This window comes from Spinacia oleracea, chromosome 1, assembly GCF_020520425.1.
Source record: "Spinacia oleracea cultivar Varoflay chromosome 1, BTI_SOV_V1, whole genome shotgun sequence".
Taxonomy (NCBI): Eukaryota; Viridiplantae; Streptophyta; class Magnoliopsida; order Caryophyllales; family Amaranthaceae; genus Spinacia; species Spinacia oleracea.
In genome coordinates, this window is record NC_079487.1 from 40,590,629 (window position 1) to 40,597,602 (window position 6,974).

At 36.8% G+C, this 6,974-nt stretch overlaps 1 long non-coding RNA gene across 4 annotated transcripts; it reads left to right on the forward strand.

The window, feature by feature from the left end:
- Positions 1 to 381: 381 nt before the first annotated feature.
- LOC110781576 (uncharacterized) lies at positions 382 to 4,484 on the forward strand. Of its 4 annotated transcripts, XR_008926559.1 has the most exons (7): positions 386 to 754; positions 1,242 to 1,386; positions 1,755 to 1,836; positions 1,937 to 2,073; positions 3,147 to 3,182; positions 3,344 to 3,418; positions 4,176 to 4,484. It is a non-coding gene; the product is annotated as an uncharacterized lncRNA (long non-coding RNA). The 4 variants fall into 4 exon arrangements; XR_008926560.1 differs by having other exon boundaries at positions 382 to 754; positions 3,147 to 3,418; XR_008926561.1 differs by lacking the exon at positions 3,344 to 3,418 and having other exon boundaries at positions 389 to 754; positions 4,124 to 4,484.
- Positions 4,485 to 6,974: the final 2,490 nt, after the last annotated feature.

The following is a 6,974-nucleotide window of genomic DNA, read 5'->3' on the forward strand; positions in this document are numbered from 1 at the left end:
TTTTTGGGAGGACAATCCCAATCTTGCGATCTTGAGATTAGACTTCGTTAGATAGGTGATTACCTGAGCGTTGCCTTTATAGCCTCCTTTTACGGTGCGACGGTTGGTCAACGTCAAAGCAACCAGTTCTCAAACAAGTAATCTCAAATCACTCAGGTATTGAGGATTTAGTGTCTAATAATTTTAATGAAATTTACTTATGACAGATTTTCATCTCTTACTGTAAAGTTTCATAGGTCAGTCCGATACTAGTCTTCCCAAAGTAAGTATCTATGCAAATGATTATGACATTGCCATGTCCACATAGTTCAAGAAACAGAACTACTAGTCATCTTGCATTCTAGTCGTCTAACGTTTTCTATATCACTACTACAATATGCGCTGAATCTCGACGGTATGGGCTCGACACTGTGAAAGCCCGTCAAGGGAAAATTAGAGTCCGCGTTATTTCTCGACACGATACCCGGTCTGCAAAATCTCTTGGCGTTGGACAGCGTCGAGATATTTGTCAGATGTCACGTATAGAGCACGTGATCTTGGAGAAAGAAAAAACGCCCCCCGGTAAACTCTCACGCCCATTATTTCTCAACCCTAACACTTTTCAGATCTCAAATTCGCATTCACCGTTTTCATCTCCTTAGTTCATCTATTTTGCTCAGCAATTCTTCATTTTTCTATGTTGCGTTTCTCTATCTCGCTACCTCTCAACTTGCAGATCTTGTGAGCTACCTTGCAATTTAGGGTCTTTTGCTAGGTAACGTTTCTCCCATATTTTGTTTGATATTCGTTCTTCCATGTTTAAATATTGTGTATTTGGGATTTATGTTTCTATCTGGGCGAATTGATTGTTCAAGGAATGTGGAAGGTAGCATTTCAATCATCGATTTCGATTGTTTTGTTTGAATTTTTTCATATGAATCTAGGGTTTTTAATTTCCCTAAATCCATTTTATTTGTCGAAAGGATGTTAAATTGATGAGATACAAAGTTTGAACTATCAATTGGGAATACAGGATCGTGTTACAGGTCACTTTAGCCTTCAAGTACTCTGTTCTTTCTTGTATAGACATTAGAGTAGCAAGTAAAGTTTGTACTTGAAGCAGCAGTTTCGGCTTATAAGAGGTATAAAGGTACAGTAGGGATAGTACAACTCCTTATGTTGGACAAGAGAAGAGAAATTATAACTTGACTTTAATGTTATAAAGCTATCTCTTTTTAAATCATGTCTTGGATTTTATGCAGATTTTGCTTGAAGGCTATATCTTTAATTTGTGATGAACGACAACCGCAACAACAGCCGGTGGAGAGTATGAGAAATATGATGTATTCTGGAGATAGTCTGTGGCAAAAAGAACAACAAGACAATTTCTCAAGTTTCCTATGATATGTAAGTTATTATACTTGTTCAAATTAATGTCTAAACTTCTTTAACTTTCTTGGTTTCAACTTTCTAATGACATATCTAAATGATGATTTCAGACTTGGAAACTGTATAATGAGAAAACTATCAATTCACTAACTGATACATCAACATCTAGACTACACGTCCAAGAGGACATTCTAAGGTGCATACATGAGGGCTATTGTCTTCATGGCAATTGAGTATATTATTTCCTTGTAACTAGAGAGTTTTGTAGGGGATTAACTTCATTCACTTAAAAAAAGTTCCTAGAGTAATTTACTATATTCTGGTTAAGTATGAAAACCCATTAAAACATATTTCTTGTTTTTGTATTCTTATCCATAATTTGGCAGGTGTGTGAGCCGCTTCCATTGATAGTTGATCATCTTCCTGTAGCGGTGAACTTTGCATTCTTCACTTGCGGATACCGTTGTGGTAAGAAACTAAGAAAGAAGAATTACTAGCATATCTTTGTTGGATTAGCTAATCTATGCTATTTGGATGGACTTTTAATACTAATTGACACATGTGATAGATCCAAGTGCTTTGAGGAGGTCATAGTGAATGGCCGAATGACTGTTACATTATACAAATGGAGAGTGCCGTCCAAAAGGGTGGAGGAGTTGGTGTCATGCAGTTATAAGTGAATAATCATCATCCAGGGGTGCTGGGGTAAGAGATGATAAAACTAATAATCTGTGTCAGTCCTGTATCTGTTTTTCATGTGTGAAAATGAGATTGCTTGTTTTCTATTCTTCTTCTCTTAAGCAATGGTAGTTTTCATTTCATTTATTTGTAGGATTAGTTGCAATTTTTTTGTTACATGACTTCAGATGATACTTTGAAGAGTCTTAGAGATACAAATTCATTTAAAAAAATGGAATTCGAACTTTAATGGGTTATCATTAAACAGCTTCATGATAAACAAATTCTCTCTTAGGCATAGAGAGCCCAGCCTAGCAACCAATGTGAATCAAACCCTTCACTACAACAAAACCCGCAATTTCTCGACTAAAGGGCCTCGACGCCACTAACGACCTTCACAGTTATTTTAGTGCGTGGCCCAATAAAAATCAATTCTCAGCGCAGTTACGAGTTGATATGTCGGAGTATATTTTTTCCTTAACGCTAGCTTTCCTTTCCCCAATTTTCACGATCTGCGAAGCCTAAACCCTAACAGCGCTGCTCTTCCTTCTTCTCTTCAGAACTATATCAATTTGTTGCTAGCGATTTTTCTAGAGTTGTTCCTCTCATTTTCAGATCTACATCAATCTATTACTCACAATTTTCTGTAGTTTTTCTCTTCTTTCCTCAGTTCTATGTCTCAACTATCTAAGTTCATCTCTGACATTCGATTTTATAAGTAGCACACCAGATTTCTCTTCAGCTAAGGTTGTTTTGTTGTTTCCGATTTCATCTGATTGGATTTTATTTTGGCTTTTGATTTCAGTAAAGTTAGGGTTCTTAATAATGATTATGTGTTCTCTTCTCTCATGGAAACCTCTTTGATCTATATTGATAGCGTTTAACCGTAGAAGAGAAACCTTGTTCACATAACAAACACTCTTTAATCTGTAACATTAAACCTAACACTCTCTAAGATTTTTTTTAAATGTAACTAATTATTTAATGTAATATTTGGGTATGTTTTCTTCAAGTTGGGGTTATATTTTGTGCATTTAGATAATAAATGTAATATTTTCTTGATATTTTTGGAAGAATATTAATTTCTTTCCTGATTTCAGATACCAGATCATTGAGGTGCCCTTCTTTTTTTTGAGGTAATTTGTAACGAAAAGTGGATTATGTTTTGATGTGTTGCTTATTTCTCCTATTTTTGCTTTGTTGTCCTCCTAATTGAGGTTGTATGAAGTATTCCTTGAGGCAGACTTTTCTGATCTTCAGCTGTTTATCACTTAGTGATTGATCTTTGCTTTGACAGCCTAGAACATGTACGATTGTTTGCTGCCAGTGTTCATTTTTTTCTGCAAAAATGTTACTTCGTTATTTGGCCAAGGTATACATATGTTATCCTTGTATACTATTAATATTTACATCAATACAATTTTTTCTTTTTCCTGTAGTGTTGTCTGCTCCAATTTAGCAACTTAGCTACTGTATCAGGGACTTAGCTTGTCTTCTCACTGAGTACCTGAAATAATTTTCTTGTTGTAATGCTCATGTATCACTTGTATACAACTTATAAGGCGTTCCCAGACTTCCCACGCTTTATAAATTGTACAAATAGAACAGAATAGTACAACATAACTGAACAGAACCGCAATGCTTTAGAGTGCCACAAGCTCTTTAACTGTGTTGTTTGACATGATGAAAATGTTCCTAGGGAAGTCATACGATGATCTTTTTCTATCATTGCTTCCTTGTTTTACTTCTGATATGAGATCGGATACTAGCTAGGTTGTTACATATGCGATTGCTTATTCGTGACCAAGCCAACATCAAATAGTGATGAAGGACGCTTGTACGTATTACACTCATGAACCTTTTAATAATTTATGCACTTTGTTTTTTGTTGTATAATAGTAACTTAAGAGATGGTCTTTCATCCTCCAATGGACCCAAAACTGAGATTGATTGGTGTCTCAATAAAGCCAGACCCATGAGATAATTAATTTGGGTTCAGTTTCGTATTTTCTTGCATCTGTCTAAATTTTGTTTCTTTGTGATTAATATTATGTATCATGTTTTCTAATGTATGCAGGGCTTATTATTCAATATAGTGCTGATCTACTTTTCTTTTGAAATGAAATCAGGCAAAACCTGGCAGCTAGTGGACTACTCAAGATTACAACTGTTTTTAGCCTTGGAAGCATCTCAGACGTTCATCTAGTGGTGCATATTTGCAGGCTTCTTTAATCATAGTTGATTACTACAACTGAGCATCAACTTGTAAATTCGTTAACATATATAGAGAATCTTCGCTTCAAGTTTTAATTGTATTTTTCGGTGATATTATTAATCTTTGTGATTCATTCATATCATTGTTGGACAGATTGGTTCTAGTCTTGTAAGTTATGTGGTACTAAATTTCATTTATGAGAATAAATTTTGATTTTGTAGCATCTTTTCTCTAACTGTTTTTCACCTTCAAATTAACTTGTTATTTAAATATATATAAGAAAAATATAATTTTTTTAGATGAAAAAATAAATCTCGACGCCATTGTATGTCACAGTAAAATACCCGCTGAATTAATTAAGCAGCCGCGAAGAAATATCTCGACGGAAAAGGCGACGATATTCCTACATAGACCACAGACTGCGTGGAGAATCTCGACTACTAAAGGCGTCAAAACAAAAATCCTTGACAGTAGAAAGCGTCGATAACGTCGACGAAAAGGAGCGTCGAGAAATTCTCTACGGCCAAATTCTCGGCGCTTGGTAAGAGCGACGAGAAAAAATTTCTCGACGCCTATTTGCGTCGATAATTCGCTCAAAAAGCGTCGAGAAATGACGGGTTTTTTAGTAGTGTATGCGTCCAATTTTATAGAAAACTCCGACCAGGGACCATTTTCAACCTTTGACATTCAAGTTCACTTGATAGACATTTCTTAGTCACAGGACTGGTCCTGACAGTCTATCTTGAATATATCGTCAAATTGAAGGGACTCATCATTTAATAAACCACAAATTAAATGGAAAAATGAATTCTATTCATTTATTGTGAATGATTAACCAATAATGTTTTACAAAGATTTAAACTCTAAAACTTTAAAACATTAAATAAGGACATCAAAGCCATTCTCCAATATGCTTGATTCCCATAGCTGCAGTGTGCGAGTTGTGCTTCTCCTGCGGCAGAGGTTTAGTCAATGGATCTGATATGTTGTCATCAGTTCCAATCTTGCTTATCTCGACTTCTTTTCTTTCAACGAACTCTCATAGAAGGTGAAATCTACGAAGTACTTGACTCTTTGGTGGTGTCTAGGCTCCTTTGCCTGTGCAATAGCTCCGTTATTATCACAATACAGGGCTATTGGTCCTTTAATGGAGGGGACTACACCAAGTTCACCTATGAACTTCCTTAGCCATATAGCTTCCTTTGCTGCTTCATGTGGCAGCAATGTACTCCGCTTCAGTTGTAGAATCCGCAATGGTGCTTTGCTTAGCACTTTTCCAGCTTACTGCACCTACGTTGAGGCAGAAGACAAACCCAGACTGTGATCTGAAATCATCTTTGTCGGTTTGGAAACTTGCGTCCGTATAGCCTTTAACAATTAATTCATCATCTCCACCATAGACCAGGAAGTCATCTTTGTGGCTTTTCAGGTACTTCAGAATGTTCTTGGCAGCAGTCCAATGTGCCTCTCCTAGGTCTGACTGGTATCTGCTCGTAGCACTGAGTGCGTACGCAACATCCGGGCGTGTACATATCATAGCATACATTATTGAACCAATCAATGATGCATATGGAATCCCATTCATTCGTCTACGCTCATCAAGTGTTTTTGGGCACTAAGTCTTGCTTAGAGTTATTCCATGAGACATGGGTAGGTAGCCTCGCTTGGAGTCTTCCATCTTGAACCTTTCAAGCACCTTATTGATATAATTGCTTTGACTAAGTCCAATCATCTTTTTAGATCTATCTCTGTAAATCTTGATGCCCAATATGTACTGTGCTTCTCCTAGATCCTTGATCGAAAAACATTTCCCAAGCCAAATCTTGACAGAGTTCAACATAGGAATGTCATTTCCGATAAGTAATATGTCGTCGACATATAACACTAGGAAAGTAATTTTGCTCCCACTGACCTTCTTGTATACACAAGATTCGTCTGCGTTCTTGATGAAACCAAAGTCCTTGACTGCTTCATCAAAACGTATATTCCAGCTCCTGGATGCCTGCTTCAATCCGTAGATTGATTTCTTTAGCTTGCATACCTTTTTAGCATTCTTTGGATCCTCAAAACCTTCAGGCTGTGTCATAAACACAGTTTCTGTTAAAACGTCGTTTAAGAAAGTGGTTTTAACATCCATCTGCCATATTTCGTAATCGTAATATGCAGCGATTGCTAACATTATCCGAATAGACTTTAGCATTGCAACTGGTGAAAAGGTTTCATCGTAATCCACACCGTGGACTTGCCTGTAACCTTTTGCAACCAATCTAGCTTTGAAAACTTCAAGTTTCCCATCCTTGTCCTTTTTCAGTTTGAAAACCCATTTGCTCCCAATGGCTTGGTAGCCATCTGGCAAATCGACCAAATCCCATACTTGGTTTTCTGACATGGAGTCTAATTCAGATTGCATGGCTTCTTGCCATTGCTTGGAGCTAGGGCTCGTCATAGCTTGTTTGTAAGTTGCAGGTTCATCACTTTCAAGTAATAGAACGTCATAGCTCTCGTTCGTCAAAATACCCAAGTACCTTTCCGGTTGAGATCTATATCTTTGCAATCTACGCGGGGTAACATTTCTAGATTGACCATGATTCTCACCAGATTCTTCTAAAGATCTCTGAGTTTCATCCTGAATGTCATCTTGAGCATTCTCTAGAGTTTGTTGTTCGACTCGAATTTCTTCGAGGTCTACTTTTCTCCCACATGTCATTTTGGA